The 26,571-nt window shown below is 41.0% G+C and overlaps 1 long non-coding RNA gene across 5 annotated transcripts in view; it reads left to right on the forward strand.

Moving 5' to 3' along the window:
* The window catches only part of LOC101690477, a 70,658-nt gene that overhangs the window by 31,827 nt on the left and 12,260 nt on the right, over nucleotides 1-26,571 (forward strand). For 4 of the 5 annotated variants that reach the window (XR_006607597.1, XR_006607600.1, XR_006607601.1 and 1 more), the window contains one exon: nucleotides 14,642-14,743. This is a non-coding gene — a long non-coding RNA (uncharacterized LOC101690477). Of the gene's footprint in view, nucleotides 1-14,641; nucleotides 14,744-24,712; nucleotides 24,840-26,571 lie in introns of all 5 variants that reach the window. The other variant, XR_006607599.1, reaches the window with a different exon arrangement.

Consider the following 26,571-nt stretch of genomic DNA (forward strand, 5'->3'; position numbering starts at 1 on the left):
GATGTCTTTTTCTAGTTAGTTTTTCTCCTTTTCTTTGTTTCTGATTCTGAATAGAAGGGGAAAATATCTATCTATTCATGTATCTAGTATCTATCTATGTAATATCTATCTCTATCTCTATACCTGAATATAGATAGTATTTACTTTCCTCTGCTTCACTCATCTCACTTGGCATAATGCTTGAGTAGTAAATTACTATTGTCACACATAGCAGGCTTTCCTTTCCTTATGGCTGATTCCTATCCCAATATATAGGTAAACACTTCTTTATCCAATCATCACTAAAGGGCACTGATGTTTTTGGTGTCTTGGATCTTGAAAATAATGCTTCTTGAACATGGAGGTGGGTTCCTGGAGCTCTTTGTTTTCATATTCCTTGGTTTTCTATGGGTATGTTCCCAGACATGGAACTGTGAGATCCTATGGTAGATCTATTTTTATCTTTTTCCAGGAATCTCCATACTGTTTTGCATAGTGACTTTCCCAATGTGCATTCCCACCAGTGGTGTCTAAGGGTTCCCTTTTCTCCATATCCGGCCTTTGTTACCTCTTGCCTTTCTTAGGATAGCTTTTCCAGTTGATGTGATGGGATAGCTCATTATGCTCTTGGTTGCATTTTCCTGATGGTTAGTCATGTTGAGGACCTTTTATCCTGCCTTTTCCTCATGTGCTTATGTCCTCTGGGAAAATGCAAGAGCACTCCAAACACTGTGTTTGGAACCCAGTGACAAGGCTAGTCTCAATGAGACCTTGAGGGTTGTCCCAGGCACATATAGGGGTCGGTGCAGAAGCACTCTTCTGGCTGAAGTGAGGGTGCTGTAAAGAGCACACTGAGAGAGTGCACAGAAAAGGAGGAAAGGGAGGTTTCTGATGTCTGTTCCTCTGCCCTTGGAGCCTGGAGATTGTACTCCTTTGCTCCTGTGACTCTGGAAAGCCAGTCACTTGAGGATCCCCTTGCCAAAACAAAACAAAACAAACAAAGGAAAACAGCATGTCTTTCCTGGACTTTCTGCTGGCCTTGGGCTGTCCCAGGACAGCTGGAGAACAGGATGCAGTGCACACCCCGTCCTCAGTACCTATGCAGTACTGCTGGAGGAACTGGAGCAGGAAGAGTCAGGCTGAGACCATTGCGATTGTCCCCCTGTTCAGAAACAGCTTGAAACTTGGAGTAGCACTTCTCCCCCACAGTCTAGGTGCTTAATAGGGAAGGTGGGCTCCAAGACCATCTCAATTATTCATTCACTAACTCTACCCTAAAGTACTCCCCTGTGGCCAGGTACCTTGGTGGTCCCATGCATGGCACTGGAGATACCTACGGCTCCTCCCCTTTAAGAGCCCACAGTCTAGAGATGGATCAGCACAGGAAACAATGCCATGCAAAATAAAAGGGCAAGTTTTTCATGTGGCAAACAAAATGTGCTCCACAGGAAGGCTGCAAAGTCATTGGATAGGAAGGCCTGAAAGGCCTCACTGAGGGTGACAGTGCTGAGGACAGAATGAAAAAAAAAAAGAGCTATTCCTCCACAATCTGGGTGCATTGTGTCAGGAAGAAGGTACCTCTGTTGCAGAGCCTCAGTACCAGAAGCTGGTTTGGCCAGAGGGGATGAAAAAGGCATCCAGTGTGGCTGGAGAGGAACTGGGAGGAGAGCAGAGGGGAGGGTGGAAGTCAGGAATTGAGAGATGCTGGTGAAATTGAGGAGCCAGGGGAACCATCTGGCTCTGTTGCCTGGAATGTAAACTGGTACAGCACTCTGAAGAATTTCCTCAAACAGTTGAAAATAGTGAACCAGCAATGCACTACTGGTTTTTACCTCAAATATACAAATGTAGTGATCCCAAGGGGCATGTGAACTGAATGATCATAACAGAAATGTCCACAGTAGTCAAAGTATCAATGGAGCCTAGATGAGCATCAACAGATGAATGGATAATGATGTGGTATATATGCTAATTGAATACTGTGCAGCTATCAACTGCCCCCCCAAAATCATTGCAGCAATGTAGTTGGAACTTGAGGGTGTTATGCTACACAAAATATGTCAATCAGAAAAAGAAAATCATCATCTCACTTATATGAGTAATTTGAGAAACAAGACAGAGGATCATAGGGGAAGGAGGGAAAAAGGAAACAATTTTAAACCAGAGAGGGAGACAAACCATAAGGGACTCTTAATCTTAGGAAACAAACTGAGGGTTGCTGGGAGGGAGGGCAATGGGAGGGACGGGGTGACTGAGTGATGGACATTGGAAAGGGTATGTGCCTGGTGAGTGCTGTGAATTATTTAAGACTTATGAATCACAGACCTTGTACTCCTGAAAGAAATAATACATTCTAAAAAACAAAATAAGAAATGAAAATATGTACTTATGAAAAAGATATAATTTTTGAAAAATAAAACTGACCTTCAGAAACAAAACAATGTCATGGGAAAGACAGATATCTTTAAGATAAAAGTACTTTAAGTATGAACCTCTTTAAAACTCTTAAAAGAGTCAAAATGATTGCTATTAAAGTAACATAAATGCCCACAGCAGCTTAAGTGCAAATATCTCCTCATGCATAAAATAAATGATCTAATCTCTGAAGTTAAAAATGAAACTACTGCTCCCAAAACATTTTGACATAAACATTCTGCAAATACTCAAAATATGTTTCTTTCCCTGTGCTGACGATTACATTTAAAGTTTCAGTCCTCTAGCAGCATCTTTGGTCACCATCAAGGAGACAGAATCAAAGGTTACTCAGAAGTACACCAGTAAACTGCAAAAACTCTGTGCTACAGCCCACTTCAATGAGTACAGTCTCTCTCATGAGGATGGAAACATAGTACCTATCATTCCATAAATGTGATCAGGTCTCAGTATGGAGATGGCTTGGCAAAGCCCACCTAAATATCAGATGTAGGCTCTCAATGGGATCTTAACCTGAAAGAAGGAAGCAATCTTTAAAAAGAAAAGTGGACCGGAAGTTAGGCAAGAGGACCCTCTCTTCCAAATTTTTCTGGGGAAAAACAAACAAACTACTTAGATCTCCTGATGACAAGTTTGAGGCAATAATTAAAATTTGGACATCAAACCATATTTTCCCCCAGCACTGTATTTCAAAGAGATGTTCCACCACTGTATTTCAAAGAGATGTTCCACCAAAAAACAGCAAATTCTTATAGGTCATCCTGATGTAGATACATGCATGCATGTTAGTCAAATGCATACAATTTTGTAACTGCTGTGCCATTTAGAATACTGGGGCTTAGTGGAAACTCACCATTGTTAAGACTACCTGATAACACTAAAGAACTAGTGGCTTTTGATTGAGTAAGGGAAGTTAAAGTGCCCTCCTCCCTCTCCTTCTCCTCTCACCAAAGCGTATCAATTAACTTTTGGTCTAGAGCCAGCCCTCACTGGGCTAAAGCTCTCTCATAGCTATGGTTCAAGTGCCTGTGCTCATGGGGCTATTTTATCCCATACCTCTCCTTAATCTGTGTCCTTGTCTTGTCTCCATGTTCATCTATTCCTGGGCAGAGTCTGGTGTGCCTCAGTTTAATATTGGCTCCAGTGTGCCCATGAGGACCTCAGGTGGTTGGCAGGTCAATAAACTCTCCACTCCTCAAGAGAGTGTGTGCCTGCACACACAGCTCTCTTCCCGGACATCTTGCAAATCCATCATCATTACAACACATTCTTGGAAACACCTTCTCCTGGTCATCATCGTGCATGACCACTGGGGCTTATTAGCCCTTCCTCTTCTTAGAATAGGTCCACACTTTTACTTTGAACATTTGGCTTACCCAAAGTTGCCTATATCCACTCATTTCTACACACACAGAGAGAGAATACTCCCAGAAAGGATAGACTTAACAAACAGACATACAGAATGTCTGATCCATATCTACCCATAGTCCGTGACTTTTCTCTTTAAAATTAACCTGATAATTTGTTAGAGCATCAATGGAAAATGAATGCACATATATTTGATCTATCCCATCTTGTTGCATTCAGATACTCCTGTATGTGTAAAGTAGCACAGCTTGGCAATTACAAGGCAGAGTCAGAAGTCAGACTGCTAGGGTCCAAATCTAGGTTCTGGACTTACCGTATAACCTGAGTCAGTTCCTTAATCTCACCATGCCAGAGCCTTCTCATCTGTAAAATGAGATACTAACAATACCTACCATAGTGGATTGTTAAGGAAGTTTAAATGAATTCATATAAATTCATATTCGTATACAAGTGAATAGTGTCTGGTACATGAAAAGTACATTTTCCCCACAAGATATGACAGCAGCTATTTTCTAAGACACACTTACTTTAATTTTTTTTAATTCTTTTTTTGCTTTTCTTTGATTTTTAGGAGGCTCCATTCTGAGCACAGAGCCCAAGTCAGGGCCCCATTTCACAACCCTGAGAAGAAGACCTGAGCTTAGATCAAGAGTTGGGCACTTAACTGACTGAGCTACCCAGGTGCCCACTGAGGCACTCTTTTTAAATAAGAACAACACTAAAAAGAAAATTTGTGTAGTAGAGAACATAGCATAGTGTTTCAACATGAAAATCACTGATCAATACCTGAGAACTTTGCATGGCCACTTTAGATATTTCTTAAGGCCCTAAGTTCACCAAGATACTGCTACTCTAACAACCACTGTGAAATCCTTTTTCTTTTCCTTTTCCTTTTTCATTTTAACTTCAAAAAGTTTCTCTTTATGTATCACCCCTGCCTGGACTTGTAAATTCCCCACCCACACTATGGTTATACCCACCCCTTGCCTCTTCAACCCTACTGGCTGCCACTGCATGTATTGATTCATGTGAAGAGAAAATGAATAAATGAGCAAATGAAATCTAGTTGGACTAGATTCTACAAACTACAATCAATTAGTTGGATTGATTCTATGAACTTCCAACTTCTGTGGGCTTTTATTGTATTCTATAAATATTCTTTGAATATATTTTGAGGAGGGCTGGGTCTAGGAAAAGAAGAGTGAGGGGGCTGCACAAGATTTAAGGAGGCACAAAAAACTCAGTAATTAAAAATAAGTAACATTTTGGGGCGCCTGGGTGGCTCAGTGGGTTAGGCCGCTGCCTTCGGCTCGGGTCATGATCCCGAGGTTCTGGGATCGAGCCCCGCATCGGGCTCTCTGCTCAGCAGGGAGCCTGCTTCCTCCTCTCTCTCTGCCTGCCTCTCTGCCTGCTTGTGATCTCTCTCTGTCAAATAAATAAATAAAATCTTTAAAAAAAAAATAAGTAACATTTTAATACAATAGCTTCTAAAAGCCAAAATTAATGCAAAATAAATCCATGATGAACATTATTAAAGTTTTAAATAAGTGCCAGTGTTCAGCAGGTACTGGTTATTGGAGCCTAAGGCAGAAAGAAAAATGTGTACCACTCTAGATATGTTTTTCTGGATTCGGAATAGTTAACTTTTTTTTTCTAGAACATTTAAGTGTTGAAAAAATATTGAAAAAAAATCTCAATATCGAGCCATCAAAAAGTATTACAATTCACAGTGTGATTAAATATTTTGTTTATAACACAGAATGCATTATAATTTTACTTTCCTGGCTTTAATGGAACAAATTCAACAACATTTTTTAAATCTTCCTTACTTATTTCATTTTCAATTGTGAGAACTGCAATGCTTGACAATTTCTCTTGACAAAGTAACAAGTTTTTTAGATATATTTTTAAGGTCACTAGTTCAAAAAGATCATTCTAATCTAAGTTTAACATTATAAAATGGATTCCACCTTGGTTTTAATTTTTAAAAAGCTCTCTCTGAATCATACCTCAAGCCAACTAATAAGCAAAGGCAGTATACCACACCAGGAAAGGGACAGAAACACGGAGAAACAGCCTTTGGTGTGTGCTGGTGTGCAAGGTGTGCCGAAAGTTGCCAGGGAAGCAGGAACACGGACCTTTCTGGCACTGCAGTATCTATGGTAAATCCTCAGGAGCACCAGTCCAGTGGACAAATCTGAAATTAACCTCAAAACGAATCAAGGACCTAAATGTGATACATTTTAGCTATAGAATTTCTAGAAGAAAACATAGATTTTTGTGATCTTGGGTAAGGCAAAAATTCTTTAGGTCAACAAAAGTACAATCCATAGTAGAAACATGTGTAAATATGTGGATCAAAAGGAACCATTAAACACTTGTGGAAAATGTTAATTGGTACAGCCACTGTAGAAAGCAGTATGGGAATTCATCAATATATTAAAAATAGAGTTACCGGGACACCTGGGTGGCTCAGTTGGTTAAGCAGCTGCCTTCGGCTCAGGTCATGATCCCAGTGTCCTGGGATCCAGTCCCACATCAGGCTCCTTGCTCGGCAGGGAGCCTGCTTCTCCCTCTGCCTCTGCCTGCCATTCTGTCTGCCTGTGCTCTCTCTCTCTCTCTCTCTCTGACAAATCAATAAAATCTTAAAAAAAAAATAAAAATAGAGTTACCATATAATCCAGTGATTCTGCTACTGGGTATTTACCCAATGAAAATAAAAACACTAATTTAAAAATTTTAAAAAATGTATAAACTGGACTCTATAAAAGTTAAAAACTGAGTCTGAGGTTTCAGAAAGCCAGGGCGTGTCTAGTGTGTGTGAGGGTTTTTCTTTTTTTTTTCGTTTTGTTTTGTTTTTTTTTTAATTGGGGAGTGAGGAAGTGATTTTCAGAGGGTGTTGTGCGGTGACGTGGATTTTAGATAACCTCCTTGCCCTCTTTCCTTTCTCTGTCCATTTTGTTTGTCCAGAATTATGTCCCAACAGTGTTTGAGAATTAGACGGCCAATTTTGAAACTGACATACAAAGAATAGAGTGGAGTCTGTGGCACACTTCGGGTAAGAGTGTCATGGGACCTTGCGGTGCTTGGGGCAGCTTTCCAGCAGCACGGGGGGCCGGAGGGGGGGGCGGCTGATGCGTGGCATGCCTCAAGCACCCAACAGCGCACCAACAGCGCACCACCAGCACACTCTGTGACCCTGGTTTAACTTTACCTCTTCAGAGGGGTCTCTGATCCGTGAACGTTTTGTCCCTTCTGTGTGGGGTGGGGACGAAGATGGGTAGGGGAATGGGAGTGGGGAGAGAAGGGCGCTGTGTGCCCACCGGGTGTTTCGCGGCGGAACCACTTGTAGCCAGGTGGCCGCTCCTGAGTCACCTGTGGGCAGCCAAGGTGGCCTGATGGGGGCGGGGGCGGGGTGGGGGGTGGGAAATGCCTGCCGGCCTCAGAACTACCTGGCTTGAGGCGGGAGCGCTCCAGGAGCTAACCTGGAGACTGTCAGAGAAGCAGGGAGCACACAGGGAGTGGTAGGAGGTGGGCGAGAATCCCAGAAGCCACGGTATCCGTTCAGATGAGCCCAGCAACAGACACAGATAATCTGTGTTTCTGCAAATGTGTGGTGTACGTGGTATGTGCACGCATGTGTTGAACTGTCAGACAATACAACAAGTATCTGTAGCTGACAGGAGGTCATTTAATAAGACACTTGGTCGGATCAAAAACTGGCAGGCTTTCTGAAGAGCAAGTTCTTAATTCCTAGTAATAATCTTATAATATTGCATAATTTTTACCTAGTCATTTTTACTTTTAGAAATTCATCCATAAGCAAATAATAAAAGATTATTGTAAAGATACTGTTATGAAGAATTCCTTCAGAGCATATTTATAACATTAACACGGAAAGAGCATAAATACTCAATTACAAAGGAGTGGTTGCATAGGTGCTGGTACTACTATGGAATGTTTATCCTCAATATGACCATTGTAAATGTTGTATAAGAACATTTAATGATATGTAAATGTTCTTCATAATATGCTAAGTGATAAGGGAAGTCACAAAATTGTATGTGGAATGATTCCATTTTTGTTAAAAAAGAATAAAGGATGTTTGCATGGAAGTGAAACTTGAAGAAATGTAACAAACCATTAATAATGATCATCATGGAGCAGTGAGAGTACAAATAATTTTTACATTCTTTTTATAAATCAGAGTTTTCAACTTTTCTTCAATATTTATGTTTTCCTTTTGTAATAAGAAAAAAATGCACAGAGAAATTTAATGTGAATCTGTGAACTACCAATTTGGCTGTAAATTTTCATTTTTTTCTCTTTTTTAAATTTTCTTCTTTTTAAAAGTTTTTTATTTATTATTAACATATATTTTATCCCCAGGTTTACACACTTCACAGCACTCACCAAAGCACATACCCTCCCCAATGTCCATATCCCCACCCGCCTTCTCCCAAACCCCCTCCCCCCAGAAACCCTCAGTTTGTTTTGTGAGATTAAGAGTCACTTATGGTTTGTCTCCCTCCCGATCCCATCTTGTTCCATTTATTCTTTTCCTACCCACCAAACCCCCCATATTACATTTCAACTTGCTCATATCAAGGAGATCATATGATAGTTGTCTTTCCCTGCTTGACTTATTTTGCTAAGCATGATACGCTCTAGTTCCATCCATGTTGTCGCAAATGGCAAGTTTTCGTTTCTTTTGATGGCTGCATAGTATTCCATTGTGTATATATACCACATCTTCTTGATCCATTCATCTGTTGATGGACATCTAGGTTCTTTCCATAGTTTGGCTATTGTGGACATTGCTGCTATAAACATTCAGGTGCACGTGCCCCTTCGGATCACTGCATTTGTATCTTTAGGGTAAATACCCAGTAGTGCAATTACTGGGTCATAGGGCAGTTCTATTTTCAACATTTTGAGGAACCTCCATGCTGTTTTACAGAGCAGTTGCACCAGCTTGCATTCCCACCAACAGTGTAGGAGAGTTCCCCTTTCTCCGCATCCTCGCCAGCATCTGTCATTTCCTGACTTATTGATTTTAGCCATTCTGACTGGTGTGAGGTGATATCTCATTGTGGTTTTGATTTGTATTTTCCTGATGCTGAGTGATGTGGAGCACTTTTTCATGTGTCTGTTGGCCATCTGGATGTCTTCTTTGCAGAAATGTCTGTTCATGTCCTCTGCCCATTTCTTGATTGGATTATTTGTTATTTGGGTGTTGAGTTTGCTAAGTTCTTTATAGATTTTGGACACTAGTCCTTTATCTGATATGTCATTTGCAAGTATCTTCTCCCATTCTGTCAGTTGTCTTTTGGTTTTGTTAACTGTTTTCTTTGCTGTGCAAAAGCTTTTGATCTTGATGAAATCCCAATAGTTCTTTTTTGCCCTTGCTTCCCTTGCCTTTGGCGATGTTCAGGAAGATGTTGCTGCGGCTGAGGTCGAAGAGGTTGCTGCCTGTGTTATCCTCAAGGATTTTGATGGATTCCTTTCTCACATTGAGGTCCTTCATCCATTTTGAGTCTATTTTTGTGTGTGGTGTAAGGAAATGGTCCAATTTCATTTTTCTGCATGTGGCTGTCCAATTTTCCCAGCACCATTTATTGAAGAGGCTGTCTTTTTTCCATTGGACATTCTTTCCTGCTTTGTCAAAGATTAGTTGACCATAGAGTTGAGGTCTATTTCTGGGCTCTCTATTCTGTTCCAATGATCTATGTGTCTGTTTTTGTGCCAGTACCATGCTGTCTTGATGATGACAGCTTCGTAATAGAGCTTGAAGTCCGGAATTGTGATGCCACCAACATTGGCTTTCTTTTTCAATATCCCTTTGGCTATTCGAGGTCTTTTCTGGTTCCATATAAATTTTATAATTATTTGTTCCATTTCTTTGAAAAAGATGGATGGTACTTTGATAGGAATTGCATTAAATGTGTAGATTGCTTTAGGTAGCATAGACATTTTCACAATATTTATTCTTCCAATCCAGGGGCATGGAACATTTTTCCATTTCTTTGTGTCTTCCTCAATTTCTTTCATGAGTACTTTATAGTTTTCTGAGTATAGATTCTTAGCCTCTTTGGTTAGGTTTATTCCTAGATATCTTATGGTTTGGAGTGCAACTGTAAATGTAATTTCTCTTTCTTCTGTCTTGTTGTTGGTGTAGAGAAATGAAACTGATTTCTGTGCATTGATTTTATATCCTGACACTTTACTGAATTCCTGTACAAGTTCTAGCAGTTTTGGAGTGGAGTCTTTTGGCTTTTCCACATATAGTATTATATCATCTGCAAAGAATGATAATTTGACTTCTTCTTTGCCGATTTGGATGCCTTTAATTTCCTTTTGTTGTCTGATTGCTGAGGCTAGGACTTCTAGTACTATGTTGAATAGCAGTGGTGATAATGGACATCCCTGCCGTGTTCCTGACCTTAGCGGAAAAGCTTTCAGTTTTTCTCCATTGAGAATGATATTTGCGGTGGGTTTTTCATAAATGGCTTTGAGAATATTGAGTTATGTGCCCTCTATCCCTACACTTTGAAGAGCTTTGATCAGGAAGGGATGCTGTACTTTGTCAAATGCTTTTTCAGCATCTATTGAGAGTATCATATGGTTCTTGTTTTTTCTTTTATTGATGTGTTGTATCACATTGATTGATTTGCGGATGTTGAACCAAACTTGCAGCCCTGGAATAAAGCCCACTTGGTCGTGGTGAATAATCCTCTTAATGTACTGTTGAATCCTATTGGCTAGTATTTTGTTGAGTATTTTCGCATCTGTGTTCATCAAGGATATCAGTCTATAACTCTCTTTTTTGATGGGATCCTTGTCTGGTTTTGGGATCAAGGTGATGCTGGCCTCATAAAATGAGTTTGGAAGTTTTCCTTCCATTTCTATTTTTTGGAACAGTTTCAGGAGAATAGGAATTAGTTCTTCTTTAAATGTTTGGTAGAATTTCCCCGGGAAGCTGTGTGGCCCTGGGCTTTTGTTTGTTTGGAGATTTTTAATGACTGTTTCAATCTCCTTACTGGTTATGGGTCTGTTCAGGCTTTCTTTTTCTTCCTGGTTCAGTTGTGGTAGTTTATATGTTTCTAGGAATGCATCCATTTCTTCCAGATTGTCAAATTTGTTGGTGTAATGTTGCTCATAGTATGTTCTTATAATAGTTTGTATTTCTTTGGTGTTAGTTGTGATCTCTCCTCTTTCATTCATGATTTTATTTATTTGGGTCCTTTCTCTTTTCTGGCTGTAAATTTTCTAACAGACAGCATAGGCCAGAATGTTACCAGGTCCCTGATTCACTATGCCAGTAAAAGGAAAATGAACTTAACTGCCTTGGGGAAACACAGCTCTTTCCATCACTAAGACCTATGAGAAATATATCCTATGGGTCCTCCTAAGGAGGCCACTCTGTAACATTAGAAACAATGTATTTGATGGCATCCTTAAAGGAAATGTGGTCCCGAGTTTTATAGGGCTCACTTTTGTATAGTTCCTTTGGTCCCTCAGCATACTGATGAGAGATTGCTAAAGCACATCAGAAAAAAAGCAGTTTAACTAGGAAAGCAATATGTCACCATTCAATTACATAATTTGTTCATCAGGATTAATCCAGTAAAGATTTTGAATAGCTAAAGGAGTAGATGGACGGCATATCCTTCAGTCTTCTCCTGAGGAACAAAGAATTCAAGGTTATTTTCCCTGACATGTAGCTAGGGTTTACAATTTAAACTTGTCTATAACTATGTATAGCTTTTTCCTCTGTCACTAAGCTGAGCAAAACCTATGAAAAGAGGATAAACTATTACCTCTTCATGAGAGTTCAGAGCCTGAGAGGGAGACATGCCTAACTGGAGGCCCTGGTCATGGTAACTCATGTCGTCAAGATGATCTACAGAATGTAGATGTTGAACCACTTCTTCAGCTTGTAGACAGATAGGAAGGCAAATCATGCCTAAATATTTTTCATAGAACAGTGCCATAATAATGTGGTCTAGATGTTTTTAAAAGAAGTACAAGCAAATACTCACGTCATCTATTAAGGCTGAACAGAACTATATGATAATAGCTTCATTAAGAAGGACATTGACATGAGTAATGCAGTTTCTTGGCACATAGTTCAGGACAAACTGAATGAGTTAAATCATTTAAGTTTGAGTCAATCAGATAACAGAGGACATTTATCAAAACGAATTACCTGTTTCAAAATGCTTTTTTTATGGGTTTTTTTTTTTTTTGGTATTAGTTAGTTGTCATGGCAGCCATTAAGATAACCCCCAGTTCCTTACTATAACCTTGAGTTATCTACCTCTCAATGACCTGGTAGTGATGGTAGAGGAGATATATATTATGACCATGAGGGAAATATCACATGGTATATTTCCCCATCTCCCCTTTTCTGCCATTCAGAAACAGATTTATATTACACAGGGAGCTCCATGCTATATCCTGACCAAAAAGATACACTCCTAGTATAGTGGGATTTAGACTGTTTCTCATCTCCAACTCGGCTTTAAACAAAGACAAACACACGTGCCTGCTGATTTTGTGCATGGTCAAAGAAATGTAATGAAAATGTGGCGTCATTCCTCGAAGTGGGTTTTCTTGTTCATATTCTCTGTCTGTCCTCACTGCTTATCAACTAAGTATTGTAATTGTTTGTGTTACAACAATAAAAATGCTTGCAATATTCATTGATTGAGCATATTAACTGTGAATTACAGCAGTGCTTGGAAACTCAGTGAATTTCTCCATGATAAATATGGTGAAAATGCTTAAGTATTAAGAGGTGTATTAAAAATCCAGATGTTGGACAAGGTAAGCTGGCACAGGAAAGTCAGAGGCCCCTTGATCATATGGGGAGTTTCATATTTTCTGCCAGTTTCACTTAAATTTTCTTCACAGAGAGGGTGAGAGCTGGTACATACACATTGGAATTGGAATTTGGCAAATGATGGTTATTTAAAGATATGGGTATAAGCCTCCTATCATAGCACTTACTGAGAGTTGCTTGAATTACTGCAAACAGACTAATTGGCCTCCCAGTTCCCTGTCCTGCTCTCTTGCAACCTAGTCTGTGCACTAAAGCCAGAGGGATTGTTTGAAAATACAGATTATTGTTACCTTGCAGGGGCTTGCCATTGTTCTTAGGCTAAGTCTGGACTCTTCACATGTAAAAGAGCTGCCATGACCTGGATTCTGCTTTCCTGTCATCCTCACCTCTGAGTTTAGATGCTACCCCACCTATCCTCATACCTCTCTCACGATATTTCGAAGCTGTCTTTCTCCTGGTGTTTTCTTGACCTATTTCTCTACCCGTGGCCATCACCACCACCCAGCCTCTTATCTTGGCTGAATGCTTGCATATTAGTCTTCATCAGAGTTTCCTTATTCTGATGTCTAGGTTAGGAGCCCTTCCCATGTCTTCTACACCAGCACAGGAGCCCTCTGTCTGCTGTGGAAATTTGGTCATTGCATGTTTGGTAGTTCTTCTGTTTAGATGAAGCTCCTTCCTTAAGGATAGGTACTAAGTCAGTGTTATTGGATTAGGTTTCCAGTACCTACTTCAGTGCCTCGCATATATTTGTGGCCAATTCAGTGACTTTGTGGGTGGATATTTGGCGCAAAGCTGTCACAAGCACAAAGAGAAACAAGACACTTTTCCTGGCCACAGAAACTTGATGTAGGACATGTACACATGTCAGATAGTATAGTGTAGAAAGGGATGGTGCAACAGAGTGCTCTGGGAATTCAGAGAAGGGAGAAGGTGTGACCATGGCATTAGAAAGAGCTTCTAGGCAAAGGAGATTTTCAAACTGGGCTTAACCTATTTTGAATAGGGAGGGGATACACTTGAGCTCATAGGAAATGAGCATACATCAGAGGACTAAGGAAAGCAGCAATGTTTGGAGAGAAATGGTGTATAGTTCAGTCGAACTGGAACTTAGAGTGGATAAAAGGATTTTTGGAGAATATGCTGGGAAAGCAGGTCATGTAAGATTCTGCAGGCCAAAAAAGCCAGTTTACAGAAAACACAGACTGCAAGCAGAGCTGGTAGCTCCTATTTTAAAAGATTAAGAGGAACCTAACAGAATGTTGCCCTTCATTGTGCTCTTCACCATCAATTTTAGGTATGTGTGTAGGTATAAGAACCGTTCTTGTAAATTTTAAAAATGTTTATTATGGGTGGTGCCTGGGAGGTTCAGTTGGTTAAGCATCTGCCTTTGGCTCAGGTCATGATCTCAAGGTCCTGGGATTGAGTTCTGCATCGGGTTCCCTGCTCAGTGAGGAGTCTGCTTCTGCTTCTCCCTCTCCTCTGCTTTCTCTCTCAAATAAGTAGAATCTTAAAAGTTTATTATGGAACTGATTGCAAACATGAAGTTTTGTGTTTCTGCTGGGGCCATTCCTTGTATATTGCTGACCCTTGGTGCATTTTAAGTAAGACCATTCAAAATGCTCTGTAGACTGAGACGGGATAGAAATGAATAAAATATTTCAATTGTGTGGTTACCAAATAATAAAAATAAGCATAGCTAGAAAGTTTGTGTGGCTGGTTTTCATAGTTAATCCCTTTCCTTGGTGGTCTGGCTGTTGAACTTCTCTATCTCCCTGTAATACAGCCAGCTGCTTACTAGAGACCTGCTTTGAGTTTGAAACTCTTCATCAGAAGACAGTGGCAGGGTGGAAAGTTTGGGTAACATCCAGAGAAAAGCAATAAAAATGATGAATAGCTTGGAAAGCAAGACTTCAGAGGGACGTTTAAAGAGGTTGAGAATCTTGATCAATAGTGAAAGCACAGCTTACATGTTTTGAAATCACACTGTAGGTGCTTTTTTCTTCATCTTCACAGTAAATACATGGAGAAGACAGCCTAGGTTGCAGCAAGAAAATTCACACTGGACCAAAGAGAGACAAATATGCACATATGCTAGCATTGGCTTAACACTCAGAGGTAAGACTGAAGGTATGGACGGTTAATTTATAATAGAGTTTTGGATGCCAGGGTCTGGGGAAGGGGAAATTGAGGAGATGTCAGTCACAGCATACAAACTTCCAGCTATACCATGAATAAGATCTGAAGATGGAGTGCACCACATAGTGATTACAGTCAGCAATACTGTGTTATATCCTTCAAAGTTGCTAAGAGTAGATCCTGAATGTTCTCACCACAAAAGAGAAGTGGTAATTATATCACAGGATGGAGATTTTGCCCTATGTCAGTATGTCAAATCAGTAGGTTGTGCACCTTAAACTTCCACATGTTGCATGCCCATTATATCTCTGTAAAGCTGGGGGACAAAAAGGTGCAGAGTAGACCCCTATCTGGGGTGTTCGGTTTTAGAGAAAGTAACAAAGAACTTCTCTATTGTCACTGATTCTTCTACTGGGATATGTTGTGGTGGTGGTTGTTACTATTATCTAGTAACATGGGTCTCTTATGCATTTGCTATGTGTCACAGTTTAGTTTCTTTGGAAGCAGATGACAAGGCAGTTAAAAGTGCAAGATATTTACTGGGGAGTAAGCCTGTGAATGGGAATGGGAAGGAGCAGGACCAGGCAGGGGGCACTGTCAGTCTGGCATGCCCACCTGGCCAAGCATCTGCCTGCGTAGTGGGAGCTCAGGAGCACAGCTTGCCCATTGGAGGGATGCCATGTTGGGTGGCCAAACCCTTGTATTTATGCTTTTGTTCAGGCATTGACTGGAGGCTGCTGTGACGGGAACATGTTTTTGGCTATCCCTGTCTGGCTCACTCATTGTCCCGAGGCCACCCCACAAATGTTGTGACCTTCACTGGAAAGCTGATGCAGATCCTGAAGGACTAACAACTGGGGGCCTTGTGTGAACCATGCTCCTTATAGCTGAGCAGGGAGCCATTTTTGGAAAGAGGATCAGAAGGGCCCATCTCTGTTTCTGTCCCATCATGAAGAGCACACTTCTCTTGGATTGCAATTAAATAAATATGAAGTAGCCAGCTTTCTATGTGTAAATGCAATCTGAAAATTACTACTGACATTTTCATTTTGTATGTTGTGGGGGGTGGGAGGGACATGGAGTTACATGTAGCCAAAAAGATGTAAGTATGGTTGGTCAGATTTACCTAATGAAAGATCACAGCCTAAGAATAACAGTAGGTATTCAAAATCAGACATTTTGCCCATATTATTTATAACTTTCACAATAATATTGTAAGAAATGCACTATGATTCAATTTTTCAGTTGAGGAAGTTGCAGACCGCATTGTTCAGGAGACTTTTTGTTCTATGTCATGCGACTAGGACATCCTTTCCATACAATTTGGAGCTGAGATATCTGTATTATTCTAAAGGCACTTTGCATTATATTGGGGTGAGTGATGTGAAAAATTGCAGAAAAGAATATGACTGCTCAGCTTGTATTTTGTCAAAATAGTTCAGTTATTATATACTCTAGTCCAGACTCCAGGGACGTTTGGTATAGTCTTTATTGTGTTAAAATAAAATAGTATGGCTTTTGGCCACACGCAGCATGGGACAAGTTAACTTTTGGCTTTGTAATGTTTGGGTAGTTTTCTACACATGTATAAATGTTAATTCATCACATTTGTGGAGAAAGTTCTGATTCCTTCCCATAGGACCTTGGGGTTTATCGATTTCCTTTTTATTTCTAGCTTTGCATATTATTTACCTAATCTATTTTAGAAATAAGATGTCACAGTCAAAACATAAAGTTCAGTAGATTATGATATCAAGTATAAGGAGTTTTTGAATATAAAAAATAATCCCCTACCTGTATCATTTTCAGTATTTTATACACAACATGTGGTAAGCATTTCAGTAATTGTTCTCTATTTTTTTAACTGTTGAAGTTGATTTCTCTCTTTTATTTAGTAAGATATTAGAATCAGCTGGGTGGCCAGATATTTACTTCTAAAGCTAGAGAAATGATATCATAACTTGTCTAGATATTTACTGGTGAGAAAATTCAGCATCAGGGCAGATCATCAGCTTACCCTGGATTCTTTCTAAACTGAGTATGTTAGGTCACAGAGACCATCAGATAAGAGGATCAACAATCTCTTATGAGGTCATCTTCCTTATGTTTCTCTTAGCCCCATATACCTCCAAAATTTCACTACTAAAAATATAAGAAGTGGAAAATAGGCTGTCTTTTGCCTGGAAGGAAGCATCCTGAGAACTGTATTTAACACTGCTTTCTGATATCCATCCATCTGTCCACCCATCCATTCATAGTGACCTCCCAAATCTCAGTCATATTATCTGTGAAGTTCAGAATGCAGACATAGAAATGGGCCATCACAGGAGTTACTAAAAGTGGGAGTCCTCATGTGTCTCATCTGCTGATTTGGAGACGACCTTGAGCTTGGCGCCACATCAATCTCCAGCTGCTCCCACAGAAATGGCAGTGAAACCAGAGATACCTAGTCTGAGAGGATCTTTTCATCAAAGAGAATATTCTACAGGGCGCCTGGGTGGCTCAGTGGTTTAAGCCTCTGCCTTCAGCTTAGGTCATGATCTCAGGGTCCTGGGATCGAGCCCCACATCAGGCACTCTGCTTGGCAGGGAGCCTGCTTCCCCCTCTCTCTCTGCCTGCCTCTCTGCCTACTTGTGATCTCTCTCTGTCTATCAAATAAATAAATAAAAATCTTTTTTAAAAAAAGAGAATATTCTACATACTGTGATGTGAGTGCTGTCATTTAGGCTGTTCTCTGACAAATAGTGTTGAATATTTTGAGAAGAAACCAGCGCTGATGCTGGATCTGCTGGAATACAAAAACAAAGACAAAAACAAAAACCAAGAAGACCACCTGAAGGTTAAAAGGTTAAAACATAAATTTTACAGTATTTTAAGGTACTTCCGTGGAAATGCTTGAGGAACTACAGGGTAAAGATCAGTAGATAAAGATCAGTAGATCTCAGGGCCTGGTAGTACCCATTACTGTTTGGATGAACCTGATTGGCATATTTGTGGTCTGAAACATTGACCACAACTACATGAGGTGTAGCCATGGAAAAAAAAAATATGCCAAGAGATTTGTCATGGTCTAATGGGGACTTGAAGGAAAGAGAAGGGTGATTTCCAGGTGATCCTGTGACCTTGAGACCATGTAGCTATCTTTTTTTGTTTGTTTGTTTGTTTGTTTATTTTTTTATTTTTTTTTATTTTTTATAAACATATATTTTCATCCCCAGGGGTACAGGTCTGTGAATCACCAGGTTTACACACTTCACAGCACTCACCAAATCACATACCCTCCCCAATGTCCATAATCCCACCCCCTTCTTCCAAACCCCCTCCCCCCGGCAACCCTCAGTTTGTTTTGTGAGATTAAGAGTCACTTATGGTTTGTCTCCCTCCCAATCCCATCGTGTTTCATTTATTCTTCTACCCACTTAAGCCTCCATGTTGCATCACCACTTCCTAATATCAGGGAGATCATATGATAGTTGTCTTTCTCTGCTTGACTTATTTCGCTAAGCATGATACGTTCTAGTTCCATCCATGTTGTTGCAAATGGCAAGATTTCATTTCTTTTGATGGCTGCATAGTATTCCATTGTGTATATATACCACATCTTCTTGATCCATTCATCTGTTGATGGACATCTAGGTTCTTTCCATAGTTTGGCTATTGTGGACATTGCTGCTATAAACATTCGGGTGCATGTGTCCCTTTGGATCACTACATTTGTATCTTTAGGGTAAATACCCAATAGTGCAATTGCTGGGTCATAGGGCAGTTCTATTTTCAACATTTTGAGGAACCTCCATGCTGTTTTCCAGAGTGGCTGCACCAGCTTGCATTCCCACCAACAGTGTAGGAGGGTTCCCCTTTCTCCGCATCCTCGCCAGCATCTGTCATTTCCTGACTTGTTGATTTTAGCCATTCTGACTGGTGTGAGGTGATATCTCATTGTGGTTTTAATTTGTATTTCCCTGATGCCGAGTGATATGGAGCACTTTTTCATGTGTCTGTTCGCCATCTGGATGTCTTCTTTGCAGAAATGTCTGTTCATGTCTTCTGCCCATTTCTTGATTGGATTATTTGTTCTTTGGGTGTTGAGTTTGCTAAGTTCTTTATAGATTCTGGACACTAGTCCTTTATCTGATATGTCGTTTGCAAATATCTTCTCCCATTCTGTCAGTTGTCTTTTGATTTTGTTAACTGTTTCCTTTGCTGTGCAAAAGCTTTTGATCTTGATGAAATCCCAGTAGTTCATTTTTTCCCTTGCTTCCCTTGCCTTTTGCGTTGTTCCTAGGAAGATGTTGCTGCGGCAGAGGTCGAAGAGGTTGGTGCCCATGTTCTCCTCAAGGATTTTGATGGATTCCTTTCGTACATTGAGATCCTTCATCCATTTTGAGTCTATTTTTGTGTGTGGTGTAAGGAAATGGTCCAATTTCATTTTTCTGCATGTGGCTGTCCAATTTTCCCAGCACCATTTATTGAAAAGGCTGTCTTTTTTCCATTGGACATTCTTTCCTGCTTTGTCGAAGATTAGTTGACCATAGAGTTGAGGGTCTATTTCTGGGCTCTCTATTCTGTTCCATTGATCTATGTGTCTGTTTTTGTGCCAGTACCATGCTGTCTTGATGATGACAGCTTTGTAATAGAGCTTGAAGTCCGGAATTGTGATGCCACCAACGTTGGCTTTCTTTTTCAATATCGCTTTGGCTATTCGAGGTCTTTTCTGGTTCCATATAAATTTTAGAATTATTTGTTCCATTTCTTTGAAAAAGATGGATGGTACTTTGATAGGAATTGCGTTAAATGTGTAGATTGCTTTAGGTAGCATAGACATTTTCACAATATTTATTCTTCCAATCCAGGAGCATGGAACATTTTTCCATTTCTTTGTGTCTTCCTCAATTTCTTTCATGAGTACTTTATAGTTTTCTGAGTATAGATTCTGTGTCTCTTTGGTTAGGTTTATTCCTAGGTATCTTATGGTTTTGGATGCAATTGTAAATGGGATTGACTTTTAATATCTCTTTCTTCTGTCTTGCTGTTGGTGTAGAGAAATGCAACTGATTTCTGTGCATTGATTTTATATCCTGACACTTTACTGAATTCCTGTATAAGTTCTAGCAGTTTTGGAGTGGAGTCTTTTGGGTTTTCCACATATAGTATCATATCATCTGCGAAGAGTGATAATTTGACTTCTTCTTTGCCGATTTGAATGCCTTTAATTTCCTTTTGTTGTCTGATTGCTGAGGCTAGGACCTCTAGTACGATGTTGAATAGCAGTGGTGATATTGGACATTCCTGCCGTGTTCCTGACCTTAGCGGAAAAGCTTTCAGTTTTTCTCCATTGAGAATGATATTTGCGGTGGGTTTTTCATAGATGGCTTTGATGATATTGAGGTATGTGCCCTCTATCCCTACACTTTGAAGAGTTTTGATCAGGAAGGGATGTTGTACTTTGTCAAATGCTTTTTCAGCATCTATTGAGAGTATCATATGGTTCTTGTTCTTTCTTTTATTGATGTGTTGTATCACATTGACTGATTTGCGGATGTTGAACCAACCTTGCAGCCCTGGAATAAATCCCACTTGGTCGTGGTGAATAATCTTTTTAATGTACTGTTGAATCCTATTGGCTAGTATTTTGTTGAGTATTTTCGCATCTGTGTTCATCAAGGATATCGGTCTATAGCTCTCTTTTTTGGTGGGATCCTTGTCTGGTTTTGGGATCAAGGTGATGCTGGCCTCATAAAATGAGTTTGGAAGTTTTCCTTCCATTTCTATTTTTTTTGGAACAGTTTCAGGAGAATAGGAATTAGTTCTTCTTTAAATGTTTTGGTAGAATTCCCCCGGGAAGCCGTCTGGCCCTGGGCTTTTGTTTGTTTGGAGATTTTTAATGACTGTTTCAATCTCCTTACTGGTTATGGGTCTGTTCAGGCTTTCTATTTCTTCCTGGTTCAGTTGTGGTAGTTTATATGTTTCTAGGAATGCATCCATTTCTTCCAGATTGTCAAATTTGTTGGCGTAGAGTTGCTCATAGTATGTTCTTATAATAGTTTGTATTTCTTTGGTGTTAGTTGTGATCTCTCCTCTTTCATTCATGATTTTATTTATTTGGGTCCTTTCTCTTTTCTTTTTGATAAGTCGGGCCAGGGGTTTATCAATTTTATTAATTCTTTCAAAGAACCAGCTCCTAGTTTCGTTGATTTGTTCTATTGTTTTTTTTGGTTTCTATTTCATTGATTTCTGCTCTGATCTTTATGATTTCTCTTCTCCTGCTGGGCTTAGGGTTTCTTTCTTGTTCTTTCTCCAGCTCCTTTAGGTGTAGGGTTAGGTTGTGTACCTGAGACCTTTCTTGTTTCTTGAGAAAGGCTTGTACCGCTATATATTTTCCTCTCAGGACTGCCTTTGTTGTGTCCCACAGATTTTGAACCGTTGTATTTTCATTATCATTTGTTTCCATGATTTTTTTCAATTCTTCTTTAATTTCCCGGTTGACCCATTCATTCTTTAGAAGGATACTGTTTAGTCTCCATGTATTTGGGTTCTTTCCAAACTTCCTTTTGTGGTTGAGTTCTAGCTTTAGAGCATTGTGGTCTGAAAATATGCAGGGAATGATCCCAATCTTTTGATACTGGTTGAGTCCTGATTTAGGACTGAGGATGTGATCTATTCTGGAGAATGTTCCATGTGCACTAGAGAAGAATGTGTATTCTGTTGCTTTGGGATGAAATATTCTGAATATATCTGTGATGTCCATCTGGAGACCATGTAGCTATCTTGAAGAGTGCTAATAGTGCCTGTTTCCAGAATCATACAGCCCACTGGACAAAGGATGCTTGCAAAAACTGTGGTGAAAGGTTGGCACAAGGATAAATTCTTCACAGGTTCTCTTCCTATTCTACCTAGCTTACCTAAGGTGACTAATAAATTGGCTGTAGAATGGTGGACAGTATGGCTGGCTTGGAGAGGGACCCTTTCACTCTGTAATTTGAGAGAAATGGTTTACCTTCTCCTTTCTCTGTCTGTGACTACAAACTGTCCTCCTTTTAATAAACTCACTATTTGACTTTCTTTCTCCCTTTCCTCCAGGCTCAGTCTTTTCTAGGCTCTTCATGGGAAGAAACCAACTCTGCATCTTTGCCTCCCACAGGTATTACAGTAACTTCCTAATTTCCTCTCCTTCCTCTCCCATACTGTCTTCTGTGCAGATATGAATTTCTGACCTTGGTGAGGCAAGGCTCCAGTGAAGTTTTTTTCACTGGAGAGTGGGTCTTTGTTATGGAGAATCTTCGGGGAGTATTTCAAATCCCCAGAGCCATGAGGGGATCTTTCTTGGTTCTTTCTTGTGAGAATCTGGGGGATCTTGGAGGGTAAAGTCAAGAAAGTCTAAGAGTCTCCATAAGTCACCAGAGTTATTCACAGCCATACTAGTCTACATTCTGTTTCTGTCAATTTGTCAAAATTACCATTCAGGTGTTCTTACCAGCTTATGGCTTTAGAGCTTCTGCTCCAGGCAAGTAGACCTTGACTGTGATCTCTGTATTCTCCTGTGTCTCCACATTTCAGGGTGGCCCTTTGCCTTGTAACCTCAGTTCTCTGACAAGTCCAGGAAAATTATTGATTTTCAGTTTTCTTCACTTCTTTCTTATGTTAAGGATAGGAGTGATAACTTGTTTACATGCTAATCCTGGGACCAGAAGTCTATCCATACCTTATTTTGAACACAGGAGCCCATGAAATCCCATAATGTATAAGATAGTCAAGTTGTTCCTCTGCTTCCAGCCTATGTTGGAGTAAAAGCCAAAGCGCTTTCATTGGCCCACAAGGCTTCCATGATCTGCATACTTTCTTGTGTACCCATTGGCCACTTCTCTTTTTTTTCTTCTTTCTATCTCTCCTTCAACCTCCTTGGTCTCCTAGCTGTCCCTTAAACATACCAGCAAACTCCCAGCCTGGGGCCTTTGCACTGGCCTGGAGTGATTCTTTCTCCTACGTGTCCACTGTCCCTGAACAAGAGTCACAGATACCTTGTGATGACTTCCCTGACCATCCTATTGAATATAACAACCCCACAGTCCTCTCTCACATCCTAATTTCCCCATCCATTTCCAGCCTTATTTCCATAGTGCTTTGCACCACATGACATGCTTCATGCAGTATTTTTCTAATTTTTTATGTTTATTGTCTCTCTCTCTCCTACCAGATAGTAATGTCCATGAAAGCAGGGATTTTTGCTTTTTGTGCTTGTTTTATTCCTTGCTTTATAGACCAGTGATATTTGTGTTCTAGTATTGGTGTTTATAGGAATCATTTGTAGAGAAACAGAGATTCATGGCACAGACATGATAATCACTTACATTATTAGAATCAAATAAGTGGAAATGACTTAGTTGTTTATCAGATGGTGCTGTTGAGTATTGTCACTGAGAATGTTCAAAGGGACAGCAGAGACAGTGCCTGTCCACTGTGGGTACATCAGGTTGAACAAAAGTGCAGTCCTGGATCCTTCAGGGACCCACTCTGTCTCTCTCTCTCTGCCACACACACACACACACACACACACACACACTACACTTAGAGGGAATGGCGGGGAAAAGGACACCGTGTGTTATGGGCGATTATTTCTTGGTAGAAGGAATCTGCTTCTTGTTTTTTTCATATATAAGTCATTATTTACTACATAAACATAGTCTGGATAAAACCTAAATAAATATTTACTTTATTACCTAACTTGCTAGCAAAAAATGAGAATATTTAAGATATGATTTTAATATTTTATAATATGCCTATTAGAATATTTGAAATGTAGACTACCCAGGAAAATGAAAAATTAAAGGTGTCTCATAGAGCCAGACATTTCTCTTGTTGTTTCTACTTTTCAAGGCATCCTTATGAAAGGAAACCCTATTACAGATAATGAAAATAGTTCATTTGGGGGCTTCCCATGATCTTTGTACTTTCAGGAACATACCTTTGTAATAAAGAGTTATTTGTATAAAACAATTAAAAATGTGAATCACTCTTAAGTTCTGCAGACAGACACAGAAGACCATATTGTAGGATTCCAGGCACATGAAAATCCAAGAGGAAGTAAAGTACCAGAGACAGAGAGAAAAGCAGTGGTTGCAGGGACTGGGATGAGGGAATGAAGAATGAGTGTTAGTAGCACAGATGTCTCTGAGATGGAAATTTTGTAGAAGTAAATGGTTGTGCCAAACTCTGAGTGTATCTAATGAGACCTTGATATACCATTGAAAAGGAACTAAGTAAAATTTTATGTAAGCTGAAATTCTAATTTATTTAAAGAACAAAATCTATTAAGTCATTATACAGGTGTACACAAAACACAAATATTACAAAGAGGACAATGACAGGGGAGGGGAAGACATTGTTTGGGGCTGCAACCTGCACCAGCTGCTGCTCAGGGGCTAAGACTGTTTGTTCCACTGAGGCAGCTGGTGGTTCATGCCATACAGGTATCCCAAGAGCAGGGGCAGGACCCTGCTGGACCTTCAGGTCAGGCAAAGGGACTGAAGGCTTTTGCATCTCAGGAGAGTGAATTAGAGCCCTGACTACCAGGGCAGGTGGTGTCACTGGTCATCCTGACAGGTGAGCCATAGCAGTAGGGATGGGGTGAGCCAGTTCAGGCTCCAAAGATGCAGCAGGTGCCAGAATGGGTGCTGGGACGAGTTCCTGAGGTGGATCAAAATCTTGCTCTGGGGCTGGTTGTGTAGCTCCAAGAAGAGAAAGTATCATTAGCACGACTGGCTTCCCTTTTGCCTCATACATAAAAGAAACTTCCCACCACTTAGTGTGGTCTGCGTTCAAGACCCAATCTCTGGAAGGTTTCCCCAGCTGAAGCCTATGAAGACAGAGATCCGAGACTACTCACTCCTCTTGGCCCAACTACAATCTATGGAGGCTTACTCAGTGTGGCCCACCCTGTCTCTTCCTCAGGCCCACATAAGTCAGCCCCAGTCCTCCTCACCCCAGCCTCTGGCTCCGTGGGCTTGAGGTGTTGCAGCTATGAGAGCAGAAGCTGGGAACAGCGCTCCAGGTCTGAGCCGGGCATATTGAGACCCAGGTATGCCTATACGCAATTCAGGCTGGGAAATTCTGGGGGATGGAAAAAATCCTTGGGATATTGTTCCAGCAATGTGCTCAAGATGGAATAGATGGTCCTAGGGACAGACAGGTAGGCAGAGAAGTCAGAGGACAGGGCACCTTCTCAAACCAATATCCTAGGGAACCCTGTGTGAACCTGGGTCCTGGGCTTCCAGCCTCTGTCAGAGACCAGTCCTACTCCTTGTTCACCTGCGATCTAGCAGTCCTGCCTGAGACAGACCTTTTACAGATGGAAAGGTAGCTGAAATTCACTATGAATGTGTGTCCTTGATCAATTGTGTGAGCATTTCTGTCCTCCTCAGGGGAGCTGGACACACTCCTCAGCCTGTATCCTTGCCCACTTGTCACTTGAATTCAACGGCATGTGCCCAGGGAGGTGTGATGTCTGGCCTTTTCATTACTCTCACTGCACATGCCACTACTCTGGGGAGATACAAAGAAGATGGGAACCAACGGACTCTGTCTCTAGCCAGGCCTACCCAGGACCCTCCCAATAGCTCAAAAGTGACCTCCTGTGCCCATGTGCTTCCTTATTCACTAGGTGCCATGAGTAGGTCTCCTTCCATTGACACTAATCTCCCACATGTGTGGGACGTCCGATCCCTGAGCTCTCACTGGGTCTCCTGAGCACTCTCTGAGCATCCAGTGTCCAGATTCCAACAGACTTCTGTGTGATTCTTTCAAAATATTCGGTTCTGGGTCCCAGAATTAAGGTAGAGATAGGGCTGGGAGGGGGCAGGCATGGAGAATGACCCTCTCAGGGGTTGAAGCTGTCCTCCATCCCCCTATGCTCTCCCACAGTGCTCACACACCATCCACATCTCCCCAGGACATCTTCCCATTTTCCAGAAGAAGCTCTCAGACCTTTACTCTAAAGCAGGAATAACAGATATGTGGATGAAAGTTCAGCAGCCCCTCTAATTTATAATACCTCGCTACCCTGGTGGAGAGGGAAGGCCCTCCTTTCTCAGGGCCATGGATGTGCTCTGGCACAGATAAGAGGCACCTCAGACATCCTGTTTTCACCCTGCCCACAATGACATTGGTGTGAGCAAGAAGGGATCACTAGGGTATCCACTGTGCTCAACCTCCTCCAGCCCATGGGTGGGAACACCCACATATTCCTCTTTCCCTATAACTCAAGAGGAAGGGATGGGGCTGCCCTTGGATAGTTCAGAGGGGTGGGCATCACCTAGTCTGCTCAGTATTAAGTACTATGGCAACTGTTGCCAAATGTTCTGAGGCATTGAGGGAGAGGTTTGAGCCAGTATCTGCAGCATGTGAAAAAGCCATTTCCCTGGGGTTTCCAGAAGCCAGAACCCCAGGAAGTAGGAAAGCAGCAAGAGGACATCTTTCCATATCAGATGTCTCTAGCCAAGTAACCCTGATACGGACTACACTAGAATCTGGATGCCTGGTTGCAGGGGTTCCAAGTTCTGTTAGGGTCTGTGGCCAAGGAAGTGACATCATTGCCTGGGATCCCCTACCACAGTCCACTCCTTGTTTGACACCTACACAAACAGTGCTCTGGTCTGTCATCTCCTTATTGCCTTTCTGCATGAAAGGTCACATCTGTACACAGTGATGCCAACACACTTCTCTCCACAGGGCCCCAGGGAAGATCTGGGTGCAGCCAGGGCCTCAGCTTGGAAACACACCTGGTTTCAGACAGAACTCTATTCTTACCTGTT

Source organism: Mustela putorius, unplaced genomic scaffold (assembly GCF_011764305.1).
Source record: "Mustela putorius furo isolate JIRA1106 unplaced genomic scaffold, ASM1176430v1.1 tig00000695_pilon_pilon_pilon, whole genome shotgun sequence".
Lineage (NCBI taxonomy): Eukaryota > Metazoa > Chordata > Mammalia > Carnivora > Mustelidae > Mustela > Mustela putorius.